Source organism: Schistocerca serialis, chromosome 5 (genome assembly GCF_023864345.2).
Source record: "Schistocerca serialis cubense isolate TAMUIC-IGC-003099 chromosome 5, iqSchSeri2.2, whole genome shotgun sequence".
NCBI lineage: Eukaryota > Metazoa > Arthropoda > Insecta > Orthoptera > Acrididae > Schistocerca > Schistocerca serialis.
In genome coordinates, this window is record NC_064642.1 from 261851586 (window position 1) to 261866422 (window position 14837).

A 14837-nucleotide genomic window follows, 5' to 3' on the forward strand; every position below is an offset into this window, starting at 1 on the left:
TCAAAGACGACACCTTCCAATAAACTACAGCGTCATCACCAACATTCGGAGATCGTTTCCATATACGAAGAACAAAAGCGGTCCTATCACACCCTCTTGTGGCACTCACATTACCTTTGTGCCTGATGAACACTGTTCGTCCAGGATAAAGTGTTGAGTTCTATTACTTAGAAAGTCTTGGAGCCTCTCACATACGTAAAAATCTGTTGGGTGCGTTCGTACCTTCGTTAGCAGTCTGCAGTATGACACTATGTCGAACGTTTTCGGGGAGGTTAAGAGTGTGATGTCTGCCTGTTGCCCATCATCCACAGTTCGCGGGATATAGCGCGAAGAAAGGAGAACCTGAGTTTCGCATGTGCTACGCTTTCTAAACTCGTGCTGATTTGTGGATTTCCTCTCTCAAGGAAATTTATTGTGTTCGGACATAGAATATGCTGCAGAATTCTGTAGCAAACGGATGTTAAGGATACTGGTGCGTAGTTTTGTGGATCCGTTCTTTCACCTTTCTTGTATATGGGAGTCACCAGCACATTTTTCCAATTGCTTGGGGCTTACCGCTGGGTGAGAGGTTAGTAATAAATGCAAGCTAAGTATGGGACCAATGATAAACAGTACTCCCTGTAAAATCGAATTAGGATTCCAGAAATTTGTTAACATCGAGTATAGATTTAAGTGTCAGGAAGTCGTTTCTGAAAGTATTTGTATGGAGTGTAGCCATGTAAGGAAGTGAAACATGGACAATAAATAGTTTGGACAAGAAGAGAATAGAAGCTTTCGAAATGTGGTGATACAGAAGAATGTTGAAGTTTAGGTGGGTAGATCACGTAACTAATGAGGAGGTATTGAATAGGAATGGGGAGAAGAGAAGTCTGTGGCACAACTTGACTAGAAGACGGGATCGGTTGGTAGTACATGTCCTGAGGCATCAAGAGATCACAAATTTAGCATTGGAGGGCAGCGTGGAGGGTAAAATCGTAGAGGGAGACCAAGAGATGAATACACTACGCAGATCCAGAAGGATGTAGGTTGCACTAGGTACTGGGAGCTGAAGGAGCTTGCACAGGATAGATTAGCATGGAGAGCTGCATCAAACCAGTCTCAGGACTGAAGACCACAACAACACCAACAATATCTTCTGTTGCTACACCAGACTGGTCTACGAGTATCTGAATAACAGCCTTCGATCCGCTTAGTGATTTTTTGTAGTATCAAAAATTTCTAGGATTCTACGCAAGCTATTTGGCTAATATATGACGGTGAAGATATCGTGTGCTTCGCACATCGACGTTTTTAAAGACGCTCGAATTTCTAATGACTTTACCCTGTGGGCATTTCTATGTTGTGATTTATTATCAGTTTAAACTTTTCCCACAGTTCCTCTACATCCATCATTTTGGACCTGAATGACGTTCATTGATTGTCTACGTAGGAAGCTAATGAAGTCTAATCTGCCGTTTCCAACATAAAAACTCCCAGAGCCTTTCTGGTTGATTTAGTTACTTTAGTAACCATGGTAGCTATGTTGACGTGATCGCTAATTCCTGCCTCTGTACTGACGTTGTCCGTAAGTTCAGGCATATTCGAAGCTACGACGTCTAAAGCATTTCCATTGCGTATAGGTTGGCACACTAGTTCCTCAAAACTGTTTTCGGAGGAAATGTTCAGAACTTTTTTAGCAATACTGTTCGTCCGTACCAACTGTAACGAATCCTTAGATGTTCCAGTCTAAAGTCGGGTCCCCGTCGGGAATGGGTGTGTGTGTTGTTCTTAGCGTAAGATAGTTTGCGTGAGTTTACGTAGTGTATAAGTCTAGGGACCAATGACCTCAGCAGTCTGGTCCCTCAGGAATTCATACACACACAGACAGACAGACAGACACGCCCACACACACGCACATGATTCTGCAACCGTTAATTTGAATTCATATAGGCTAGTTATTCGCGTCCAGATGACTTTGTCGTTAGTTTCAGCCTCGATTGACATAACATTTTTCTCGATTGCAGTGAATAGTCCCCCTCATATGATGTCAAACCTGCCTATTTGATGCATGTCCCATGCCTAGTTAAATATTTCGGAGCTTTGTACTTCTATTTCCTTCCGTCTCCAGTTCCGATGTAATCTGAGCGCGACAGCCTTCAAGCAGGACAGTAAATTCAGGTACATTCACTCTCTTCGTATTCACTGACGAACTTTCATCAAAGCTATCACTTAGCCTAAAGAAAAAGGAAAAAAAGAACAACGGCATGCTGCCAGACGTGGATCCGGGCAGAATTCTTCATCAGTATATAGTAGTATATTATACTGTCTCTAGTCCGCTTACTTAGCTGATTGGTAACATGCTCGCCTCCCATGCAAGCTGGCCCAGGTTTGATTCCCGGCCAGGTTGGGGATTTTCTCCGGTCTGGGACTGGGTGTTGTCCTCATCATCATTTCATCCTCAACACCGGCACGCAAGTCGCCCAATGTGTCGTCGACTGAAATAAGACTTGCCATACGCTCATTTCCTTACCGTCTCTAAAAGAATTTCTTCCTATGTACTTTAGGAGAGCTAACTGAACTACTGTTTTTATATTAAATGTGATATCTCATCTGATCATCTAATAGTCTGAATTTTACGTTTTTTAATGGGACTATAGTAGTTGTCTCTAGACGTAAGGTTGTGAAGTAGAAATGAGCGACCGAATTTGTCAGGTATCTGTTATATAAGGTGGCTGATTGGTTGTCGGTCTGCAAAAATCCCGGCTTCACTCCGCGATCGGGCCTTGGTGTCTCCCTAGCAAAAAATGGTTCAAATGGCTCTGAGCACTATGGGACTTAACATCTGTGGTCATCAGTCCCCTAGAACTTAGAACTACTCAAACCTAACCAACCTAAGGACACCACACACATCCATGCCCGAGGAAGGATTCGAATCTGCGACCGTAGCGGTCACGCAGTTCCAGACTGAAGTGCCTAGAACCGCACGGCCACACTGGCCGGCTTCTCTCTAGCACTTGCCGCTGCTTTCGCCATTTGGACTGGTTTGTTATGTTACAAATACCACGTAGCACGATGGTTCGCAGTCGCCGTATTCGTCCCCGTGTAGATGTGTGGATGTTAGTTATAAGGTGGAAGAAGGAAGACATGAGCATACCACCTCCAATGGCCATGGCTAGCAAAGCACTGCGGTGTCGAAAATAGCCTTCGACTTGACGCGAGTTTCGCTTCGGAGGTGTGGCGGATTGAGTGACGAGATATACCACAAAGATGGAGATTAGCTATTTTGTACGAGGTCCTCAGACCGCTTGCTTTTTGAATAGTCTTTTTTTTTAAAAAAAGTTGTCTTTTGTAGAATTCCATCGCCAGGTAACGCAGGCAGACTAGAGTTGGAGTTATGCTGCCGCCTTTGACAAGCTTGTCTTCTTTTGAAGAGGCTACTGGGCCCGCACCCAGACCCATCAAATCGAACCTGGTACGCCTGAACGGCAGGCTTGCCACTTCTGATCGTGTACACTCTGAGAAGTTTGCGTAAAAGCATGCTACCAATGCCTCGCCTTTTCATTAGTCATTTGTGAAGACCCAGGAATGTTGCACGGTTGACGTTGAATTTCGTTCGCTACGTACCCATGTGCACTGAGAATGGAATGGCTCACTATGATTCATACGCGGCGAAACTGCTTATTGTTGGTCCTTGTTTCCATATTCAGCCTTGAGTACGATACACGTTCACAGCGATGGATGACATATTAATTGTAGAAATCTGTCTTTCCGTTGTTCGGAAAACACACCACTTCAAAATACGCCGCAAAGGTTTCTTGACCCAAGGAAACAGAAAGAAGTAAGTGGGTGCTATGCCAGGAGAGTATGAGAGGTGAGGCAAAATTTGACAGCCCAGAGAAGCAGCACATGTGACTGTGTCCTGGGTAGAATGAGCTGGTAAGCTGTGCAGTAGAAACGTGCTCTTGGATAGCTTACCGGTACGTTTTGCCTTGTCAGCCTCTCTCAGTCTCGTCAGAAGATTTTGGTTGTGAGATGGTTTGACACTTAGAAGCATAATCTGTTGGTATCACATCATGGCATGCCCAAAGAACACCCATCATCAGTTTGGCAGATGATGTTTGAGATTCACACGCTGCTTGCCTTTCTCCTCGATCCCGATGTCACAGTGATACGTCCAGCACAGTCCATGGTTATCAGCCGCCTAAAGAAGCCATCTGGATTGAACTGACAAAGTTGCAGTATGTGCGTTGCTGCCTCAATTCAGAACCTGAGAGCGACGCGACGATCTTTTCCATCTTCAAAATGTCGTGTAAGACGTTGAAATATCGATATATGAGGGATTTTCACTTTCTTCACTGTCGCTTCGCTCATGGTGTGCCTGTCTTCGAATATGTTCCTTGAAATTTCCTATTCTTCACGGTGATGCAGTCTGCCACGTCCTTTTTCGACATTACTTCTTTTTTGACGAACCTGGGAGCGACTGTGGCAGCTAACCACTGTCTGATATGACGGTGATTTCTTGTCGCTCACTTCTAAACTCATCACGGATTATTGCAGCTTTGTTCCCATTGCGCGATTTCGTATTGGCTCCCCTAGCGGCGTGCTACGAGACTCTGGCACTAGGATTTCCATGTGCACCGTAACTGTAGGGGAGAGAGGGGTAAAACCGGGTATGAGAGTCAAACCGAGCCGCCCAGAGCTCCGCGACAAGTGCTGCCATTGGTCTGATAACGCTCGCAACTACTACTAGCAGCCACTTCGAGGAGTACAGATAGCTGTCATTAGCCGATATTTGTTCCTTTTCCTTCTCGACTTTTTTAATGTCTGTCTCAGTTTCTCTCCGATGTTGGCACTTCTTGGAGTAGTGTTTTGAAAAATTAATTCGATGAAGCATGTTTTTCAGTGTATTTCAATGTTTGTATGGTGAACATAATGTGGATGTCAGCTTTCCAACACTATGTTTCGATGAATTTTGCACTGTGAGGCGATACCAGGTACACTACGTGGGGCAAAACTGGAGGGGCCCGATTTTGCCCCGCACCTTCTTTGGAAAAAAGAGAGAGAGAGAGAGAGAGAGGGACTCACAAGGGAAAGTAAACAAGAGAAATAATCAGTAACTGAGACATTTCAAGACGACATCTCTCAAGCCAGTGTGCTGGCTTCTTTTTCAACCAAAAAATTCTCAGAACTATAAGTTGAATTCGTAGCTGTTCATGGGATGTCGAAAAAGACATCGGATCGATTGGTTGCAGTTGCTGAAAGCTCCAGTTCGCCAACTCTGTGTCACCAAAGCTTCTAATGACTCCTCCAAAATTATTTGGAACCTGAAGAAGAAGCAGGAAAGAGAAAAATGAAACGAAAAACTTACACGAAACCTTTTTCTACGAAAGAACTGAAAGGGCGATACGTGACGAAGGCGCAGGAGTAGAAAACGACAGATGGAAAGACTAGGCTGGTCAAAAAAAAGAAAAAAAAATCTACAATTTCATCGGGGGATGGCTGGGCTCTTGAACAATATTCCAGTGATGAGGAAGAAGAGGCTACTTCGTCTGCGAATTCTGTACTCCATAACGTGTGTTTTGGTTTTTTATTGGGTCAATTTATTGAGAATTTTCCTGTAATATTTTAAAAACTTGAACTTTTTGTTAAGAACCAATTTTGTACTTAAAATAGCTTTATGGTATACTTTGATAGTATTTTTAAAGATGTCTGTATGTTTGTTATATATTTTTTTCAGCAGATTTTTTTACCCTAAAACCGGATATTGTGCACCTAACGATGGTATCATTTTTTATGTTGACACGGTTTATTTTGAGCAGAACCGGACTAGTATCATGTTGTCGAATGTATAAGAGATCTTAATAACCTTAATTTTCAAACTTATTGATCACTGAAAGTAATTTATACGAATTAAAAGTTAGGATACCCGTTTTCCCCCTAATTTCCGCTGCACGCAAAGAAGGAATTAATTACGTAACTCTATTTTTTTCGGGGCGGTAATTAAAGCTTTATCACTCACTACCTACCCCTGACACCGTCACTAGTGTGCGAGCGTGATTTGACCGCTGGAGACAGTGATATTTTCTAGTGGCTGGCTTCGAGACGCGGTGCGTACGTGCAGCGGCGCAGGAGCAGAGCAGGGGCGGGGGGTCTGTGCGCAGAGAGAAAGCGTCGGCGTATTTCTCACGCCGCGGTCCCGGCGCGGCGCTGGCTCGGCCGGCACGTGTGCGCCAGAGCTGGCGGCCTTGGCGGCGCCCGCCGGCCCTGGGAAGCGAGCAATAGCAGCAGCAGCGGCAGCAGCAGCAGCAACAGCCAGCAAGCACTACACAGCACTGCTCTGGCCGCTACAACATACACTATCAAATATGTGTAAACGCACATGTACCAACGAAGTAGAGTCACAACAGCATAACACATACACTGGCGGAATAAAAACCGCAAGATAAAAAAAAAAGATAATAATAATAATAACAATAATAATAATAACAATAACAATAATAATAATAATAATACAAAGTAATGAAATTTCGGGAATACATTCGTGTAGGTAACATGTTTAAGTGGGCGACACTGTAAGATCTAAGTTAATATATTCGCGAGATAAGCCACTGCGAACGTGAAATGCTGGCACATTAACAACTGGTGCGACCGCCAGAATGTCTGCTACAAGCATGCAAACGTGCATGCCTTCTGTTGTACTGGTACTGGATCTCAGTTTTTGGGATGAAGTTCCATGCCCGTTGCACTTGGTCGATCAAAACATGGAGTTGTCGTCCGACGATGTCCCATACTTGCTCTTTTTTTTTTTTTTTTTTGTAGGTGTGAGACCCTCCACGCTTGCACAAGCATGGTGACCAACTCAAACGGTCTACTCTCACCTCTGCATTGCTAGTACTTAGAATCGAGGAGATCGCAGGAGCGAGGAACTGCGATGTTATCCGTACGTCTGGATAGGGTTACCCATTAATACGGGCGCGTCTGGGTGATAGAAGTGGTAGAAAAAGCTCGAAAGAGTCAAGCCTGAAAGAAGAGCGGTTTGAAGGGCAGAGGGAAAAAAGTGTCAAGGCAAGTGCCAAGGGGAAAAAACCTCTACGATAGTGTCAGGTTGGGAAGTAAGGGCAGTAGCGGTTTCTTGCTATCTGCGACAGATCGTGCAAGGTAAGGTTATGTTAGCGGTTGGGTATCGTGCATCAGTACCATAGAAGCAATGCCAGATTGTCATGGAATGATCAGTCCTGTCTAGGAGGTGAGCGCTTCTGCTGCTGGGCCGACGATGTCTCCTGGGCCAGCTGCTGCTACTCCTGTAACATAGCCATGTCGTTTTAGGTTTGTCAGTTCGATGGTCCTGAAGGAACTGGCAGTGTGATATGTGTTGGAGGTTTGTTTGTGTGTCGTGTGTGGCTTCCCTGCGATTGCCAGTTCTCGTGACAGAGGCTCAACTAGCAAGCTAGTCAGTGGTTGAAGTGCAGGGGCTCGCCTCATTGTGTCGTTTGCGTAGTTACGAAGTTACCATAGATGGCTACCCATATTTGCTCGACTGGGGACAGATCCGATGATGAAGCAGGCCAAGGTAACATGTCGACACGCTGTAGAGCATGTTGGGTAACAACAGCGGAATGTGGGCGAGCGTTATCCGGATGAAAAACACCACCTGGAATGCTGTTCATGAATGGCAGCACAACAGGTCGAATCACCAGACCGACGTACAAATTTGCGGTGCAGGTATGTGCGATAACCGGGAGAGTACTGCTGTTGTCATACAAAATCGCACCCCATGCCATAAGTCCAGGTGCAGGAGCAGTGTTTCGAGCACACAGTTAGGCTGGTTGCAGGCCGTCAACTGTCTTCCTTCCAGTCAACACACGGCCATCACTGCATCCGAGGCAGAACCAGCGTTCATCATAAAACACAACACAGTTCCACCCTGCCCTCCAATGTGATCCCGCTCGACACCACTTGAGTTGCAAACGGCGGTGGTTTGGGGTCAGTAGAATGCACAGTACAGGGCAGCTGGCTCGGAGCCGCCCTTGAAGCAATCAATGTGTAACAGTTCGTTGTGTTACTGTGGCGCCAACTGCTGCTCACATTCCTGCTGCAGTTTCAGTACGATGCGCCAGAGTCATACGCCGAACGCTATGGTCATTTTACCAATGAGGTGGGATGTTCTTCATACTTGGAAGTTGAAGAGGGCTGCTGAACAGAATAGGCTGTAGTTGCACGCTTATTCTTTTGATAAAAAAAAAAAGAAAGAAAAGGGTGAGCAACGTTTTCTGTAACCGTAGATATACGGTAAGTTGTAGAACCTTAGAAAATGCACAGTACAGTACTTTCAAATTTGTGTACATACACATGTTTACATCTACATCCATACTCCGCAAGTCACATGACGATGTGTGGCGGAGGGTACTTTGAGTACCTCTTGCGGTTCTCCCTTCTATTCCAGTCTCGTATTGTTCGTGGAAAGAAGGATTGTCGGTATGCTTCTGTGTGGGCTCTAATCTCTCTGATTTTATCCTCGTGGTCTCTTCGCGAGATATACGTAGGAGGGAGCAATATACTGCTTGACTCTTCGGTGAAGGTATGTTCTCGAAACTTCAACAAAAGCCCGTACCGATCTACTGCAGAGTCTTCCACTGGAGTCTATCTATCTTCTCCGTAACGCTTTCGCGATTACTGAATGATCCTGTAACGAAGCGCGCTGCTCTCCGTTGGATCTTCTCTATCTCTTCTATCAACCCTATCTGGTATGGATCCCACACTGCTAAGCAGTATTCAAGCAGTGGGCGAACAAGCATACTGTAACCTACTTCCTTTGTTTTCGGATTGCATTTCCTTATGATTCTTCCAATGAATCTCAGTCTGGCATCTGCTTTACCAACGATCAACTTTATATGATAATTCCATTTTAAATCACTCCTAATGCGTTCTCCCAGATAATTTATGAAATTAACTGCTCCAGTTGCTGACCTGCTATTTTGTAGGTAAATGATAAGGAATCTTTCTTTCTATGTATTCATAGCACATTACACTTGTCTACATTGAGATTCAATTGCCATTCCCTGCACCATGCGTCAATTCGTTTCAGATCCTCCTGTATTTCAGTACAATTTTCCATTGTTACAACCTCTCGATACACCACAGCATCTTCTGCAAAAAGCCTCAGTGAACTTCCGATGTCATCCACAAGGTCATTTATGTATATTATGAATAGCAACGGTCCTACGACACTCCTCTGCCGCACACCTCAAATCACTCTTACTTCGGAAGACTTCTCTCCATTGAGAATGACATGCTGCGTTCTGTTATCTAGGAACTCTTCAATCTAATCACGCAATTGGTCTGATAATCCATATGCTCTTACTTTGTTCATTAAACGACTGTGGAGAACAGTATCGAACGCCTTGCGGAAGTCAAGAATCACGGCATCTACCTGTGAATCCGTGTCTATGGCCCTCTGAGTCTCGTGGACGTCTTTTTCGAAACCCATGCTGATTCCTACAGAGTAGATTTCTAGTCTCCAGAAAAGTCGTTATACTCGAACATAATACGTGTTCCAAAATTCTACAACTGATAGACGTTAGAGATATAGGTCTATAGTTTTGCACATCTGTTCGACGCCCCTTCTTGAAAACGGGGATGACCTGTGCCCTTTTCCAATCCTTTGGAACGCTACGCTCTTCTAGAGACCTACGGTACACCGCTGCAAGAAGGGGTCGTCTATTTCGATATCTACCATTTTGTCATCTGTGAAACAATCTAGAGAAGGAAGTACAGTGCAGTCTTCCTCTGTGAAACAGCTTTGGAAAAATACATTTAGTATTTCGGCCTTTAGTCTGTCATCCTCTGTTTCAGTACCATTTTGGTCACAGAGTGTCTGGACATTTTGTTTTGATCCACCTACCGCTTTGACATAAGACCAAAATTTCTTAGGATTTTCCGCCAAGTCAGTACATAGAACTTTACTTTCGAATTCATTGAACGCCTCTCGCATGGCCCTCCTCACACTACATTTAGCTTCGCGTAATTTTTGTTTGTCTGCAAGGCTTTGGGTATGTTTATGTTTGCTGTGAAGTTCCCTTTGCTTCCGCAGCAGTTTTCTAACTCGGTTGTTGCACCACGGTGGCTCTTTTCCATCTCTTACGATCTTGCTTGGCACATACTCATCTAACGCGTATTGTAGGATGGTTTTGAACTTTGTCCACTGATCCTCAACACTATCTGTACTTGAGACAAAACTTTTGTGTTGAGCCGTCAGGTACTCTGTAGTCTGCTTTTTGTCACTTTTTCTAAACAGAAAAATCTTCCTACTTTTTTTAATATTTCTATTTACGGCTGAAATCATCGATGCAGTAACCGCTTTATGATCGCTGATTCCCTGTTCTGCGTTAACTGTTTCAAATAGTTCGTGTCTGTTTGTCACCAGAAGGTCTAACATGTTATCGTCACGAGTCGGTTCTCTGTTTCACTGATCAAGTAGTTTTCAGATAAAGCACTTAAAAAAATGTCGCTGGATTCTTTGTCCCTGCCACCCGTTATGAACGTTTGAGTCTTCCAGTCTATATCCGGCAAATTAAAATCTCCACCCAGAACTATAACATGGTGGGGAAATCTACTCGAAATATTTTCCAAATTATCCTTCAGGTGCTCAGCCACAACAGCTGCTGAGCCACGGGGCCTGTAGAGACATCCAATTACCATGTCTGAGCCTACTTGAACCGTGACCTTCACTCAAATTATTTCACATTTCGGATCTCCGTCGATTTCCTTCGATACTATTGCACTTCTTATCGCTATAAACACGCCTCCCCCTTCACTGTCCAGCCTGTCTCTGCGCTATACATTCCAATCTGAATTTAGGATTTTATTACTGTTTACGTCTGGTTTCAGCCAACTTTCTGTCCCTAGTACTATATGAGCATTGTGGCCGTTTATTAATGAGAGCAGTTCTGGGACCTTTCTATAGACGCTCCTGCAGTTTACTGTTAGCACATTAATATTGTTATTCCCTGTAGCATTTTGCCTACTCCTACCTTGCCGCGTCTCAGGAGGCGTCTTGTCGGGCCTAGGGAGGGAATTCTCTAATCTAAAAAACCCACATGTGCACTCCACACGTACTCCGCTAAACTTGCAGCCGCTTCCGGCGTGTAGTGCACGCCTGACCTATTCAGGGGGGCCCTACATTTCTCCACGCGATAGCGGAGGTCGAGAAATTTGCACCCCAGATCTCCTCAGAATCGTCTGAGCCTCTGGTTTAAGCCTTCTACTCGGCTCCAAACCAGAGGACCGCGATTGGTTCTGGGAACTATACCACAAATAGTTAGCTCAGATTCCACCCAGCGAGCGAGGCTTTCCGCCTTCACCATTTCCGCCAACCGCCTGTACGAACTGAGGATGACCTCTGAACCCAGACGGCAGGAGTCATTGGTGCCGACATGAGCAACAATTTGCAGTCGGGTGCACCCAGTGCTCTCTATCGCCGCCGGCAGGGCCTCCTCCACATCTCGGATGAGACCCCCCGGCAAGCAGACAGAGTTCTTCCCCGACAGCTTTTCTGGAAGACAGTAAACAGTCGGAACGCTTGATACAACGCTGGAGCCTCGCACGAGTGCTACACTTGACAGTGTTTAAACAACAATAACAGATCCCGGTCTCCTTCCCTTCCAATTTCATCTAATTTTTCGGATGTTTTTGCTAAATGTTTCAACACCGAAATGATAACTGTGTGGCCGTGCGGTTCTAGGTGCTACAGTCTGGAGCCGAGCGACCGCTACGGTCGCAGGTTCGAATCCTGCCTCGGCCATGGATGTGTGTGATGTCCTTAGGTTAGTTAGGTTTGATTAGTTCTAAGTGCTAGGCGACTGATGACCTCAGAAGTTCAGCCGCATAGTGCTCAGAGCCATTTTTTGATAACTGTAACTCCACTTCAAAAATGTTCAAATGTGTGTGAAATCTTATGGGACTTAACTGCCAAGGTCATCAGTCCCTAAACCTTCACACTACTTAACATAAATTATCCTAAGGACAAACGCACACACCCATGTCCGAGGGAGGACTCGAACCTCCACCGGGACCAGCCGCACAGTCCATGACTGCAGAGCCCTATACCGCTCGGCTAATACCGCGCGGCTGTAACTCCACTCAAAAAATATATTTGTAAGAGTCAAGTGGATGCATATAAGAATTAAGTGGGTACATACAAAAGTTAAGTGGATGAAATATGCAACAAAATTACGTTCCCATCTGCATACTCTCATATGCCAAATATTTACGTTCGATATCTTGAACAGTTAACGAGTAAATGGGTTGCTAGTCATAGGTGATTGTCTGTGTTTGTGCAGAGAGAAGGTAAATGTTAATATACAAAATTACACTAATCTTTGGCAGCCCTTTACTTCATGATTCCTCGATCATTAGCTTCGCCCGCTGTGGCTGCATAAAAATATCTAGAACAGTCGCTGCGCGCAACAGCCTTCTGAACGGAAGGTAACCTGATACCTAGAACTGTTTATACGGTGCGATCTTCAGCACTTAGAAACGAACAGTCTCCATGACTGTCCAAGTAATCCAGGTCTGATTGTATCCAGCAGGTAGCGCCTCTGTGTGCTTATTTCTCCTGTTGCGGTAATGACTAGGGCTCGGATTTTTAAGTTTTGAATAACTTTGCGTGGGTAACTGCTTACGGCCGTCAGATATTTCAGGAGGAAATGCCAGACAGCGAAAAATCATAACGACGTCAATACGAAACAGGGCGCGATCGTATGTTCCATACACAGTGTCTCTCCTAAAAGTCGTCAGGCGCATTTTCTCCGGTGCTTAAGCAGATATTTGCAGTTTCGTTTCTGCAGTGTGTAGCTGGAGTCAGCCCAAACAAATATTGCTCATCAATCTCTCATGCGTCTCCCATTGCCGACAGAAAGGGTCGGTTTGTTTCCCGTTACAAACAAAATGATTTACAAAGAGGAATTTTAGGTGACTATTCGACAGAGCGGACCCAAATTTGTCTCTTGTGGTATTCCTTTTGCAGTATGTATTAGCAGATTCAGAAGAAAAACACGAAGACCGGCCAGAACTCTTGCAGTTACTGAACAGTGCTACTGCGTGGCGGTAGCAGGCAGCGCAAGCGCGGACGGTGTCCTGGCCGCTGGAGTGCTGGCTTGTCTTCGTGTTTTACTGTCGCTATTAAAATATGTCGATAAAAAGAATATCGAACTAGACAAAGTTTGGACCGCTCTGTCGAATGTGCACTTAAAATTCCGCTTTAAAAATCGTTTTATTTGTAGCGAAAAACAAACCGACCTTGTCTATCGAAAATGGGCGTCAGATGATAGACGTGATGAGCACTTTTGTTTGGGATGACTCCACGCACACATTGCAAAATCTAAACTGCAAAAATCTGCTTGAACACCAGAGGAAATGCGCCTGACGGCTCTTAGTAGAGACATCCTGTATAGATAAACGTCATTATGAAGTGCATACAAAATGGCTCTGAGCACTATGGGACGTAACTTCTCAGGTCATCAGTCTCCTAGTACTTAGAACTACTTAAACCTAACTAACCTAAGGACATCACACACATCCATGCCCGAGGCAGGATTCGAACCTGCGACCGTAGCCGTCGCGCGGTTCCCGACTGTAGCGCCTAGAACCGCTCGGCCACCCCGGCCGGCGAAGTGCATACAGACAATAAACCTAACCACAATGCAATTCATATAGGTAGTGCGTGTTAAGCTCTTACGAAATTTATTTTAGCGCTTTATTCTCTAGGGACAGCTCCTTTTAGGTTTAAACGAACTATTTTAACCTGGTTTCGTAGTACAGAGGGGATCAGGATAAGGTTGTGGAAAGGGGCCAAGATCAGTTACTGTTAGTTACACAAGAACACACAACTTTATTCCTCCAAAACATAATGCAGTTTTCTCTTTAAAACAACAAGGATCAATTCACGGCTGAGGGCCTAAGTAACTTCTCAATAATAAAGTTTTAATAATTCCTTTTAAAACACAAGGATTTAGACAAACGGTTGAAGGACTTACTTAAGTAAAATTAAAATATACTTAAAAATTACTATTAAGGAACAAGAACTTAGACAAAGGACTGAAGGCCCGACTTAAGCGAAATTAAAATATCTTCTCGTCTGAAGGCCAAAAAAACATTTCAGATCAGCAAAGGAAATTCTCTAAAAGACAAGCATTTACAGATTTCAGCTAGAGACCATATTTTTAAATAACTCCTCGGCTGAAGGTCCAATAATATTTCAAATGATAAAAGGCAACCTTTAAAGAGAAGCATTTAGATAGTACAACAGAAGCCATCCGAAGAAAACTTGAAATAGCTTAATGGCTGAAAGCCCAAACAATTATTCAAAATAAATAAAGACAAACCTTAACATAAACTTTTACACAGTACGGCAGAAGGCCATTTTAAGAATTCAAAATAATTAAAGAGAAACCTTACAACAAGGAATTTACACAGTACGGCTGAAAGTTACAGATTTTAAAACGAACGCGGCTGAAGGCCTAAATACAGAATTTTAAATAAAACACGGCTGAAGGCCTAATCTTAAAATACTTCACATAACGTTCGGCTGAAGGTCATATACTGAACATAGAACAGACAAAATTAATACACAGCTGAAGGCCTGGCACAGTACTTGCGACAAAAGAAAATCACAATCACAAGCAACAGAACAGTGGTGCTCAAAGTGTTCCAAGTGTCGGCCCGGGGAGGAAACTCTAACAACAGTTTAGGTGAGACAGGCAGCCAAGTGTAACACTAAATAATCGGGTGGCAGCACGACCTAGGGACGGTTCACGACCGACCAACAATCTGACCGATTTCCAACCGTCAGAACCAACTGC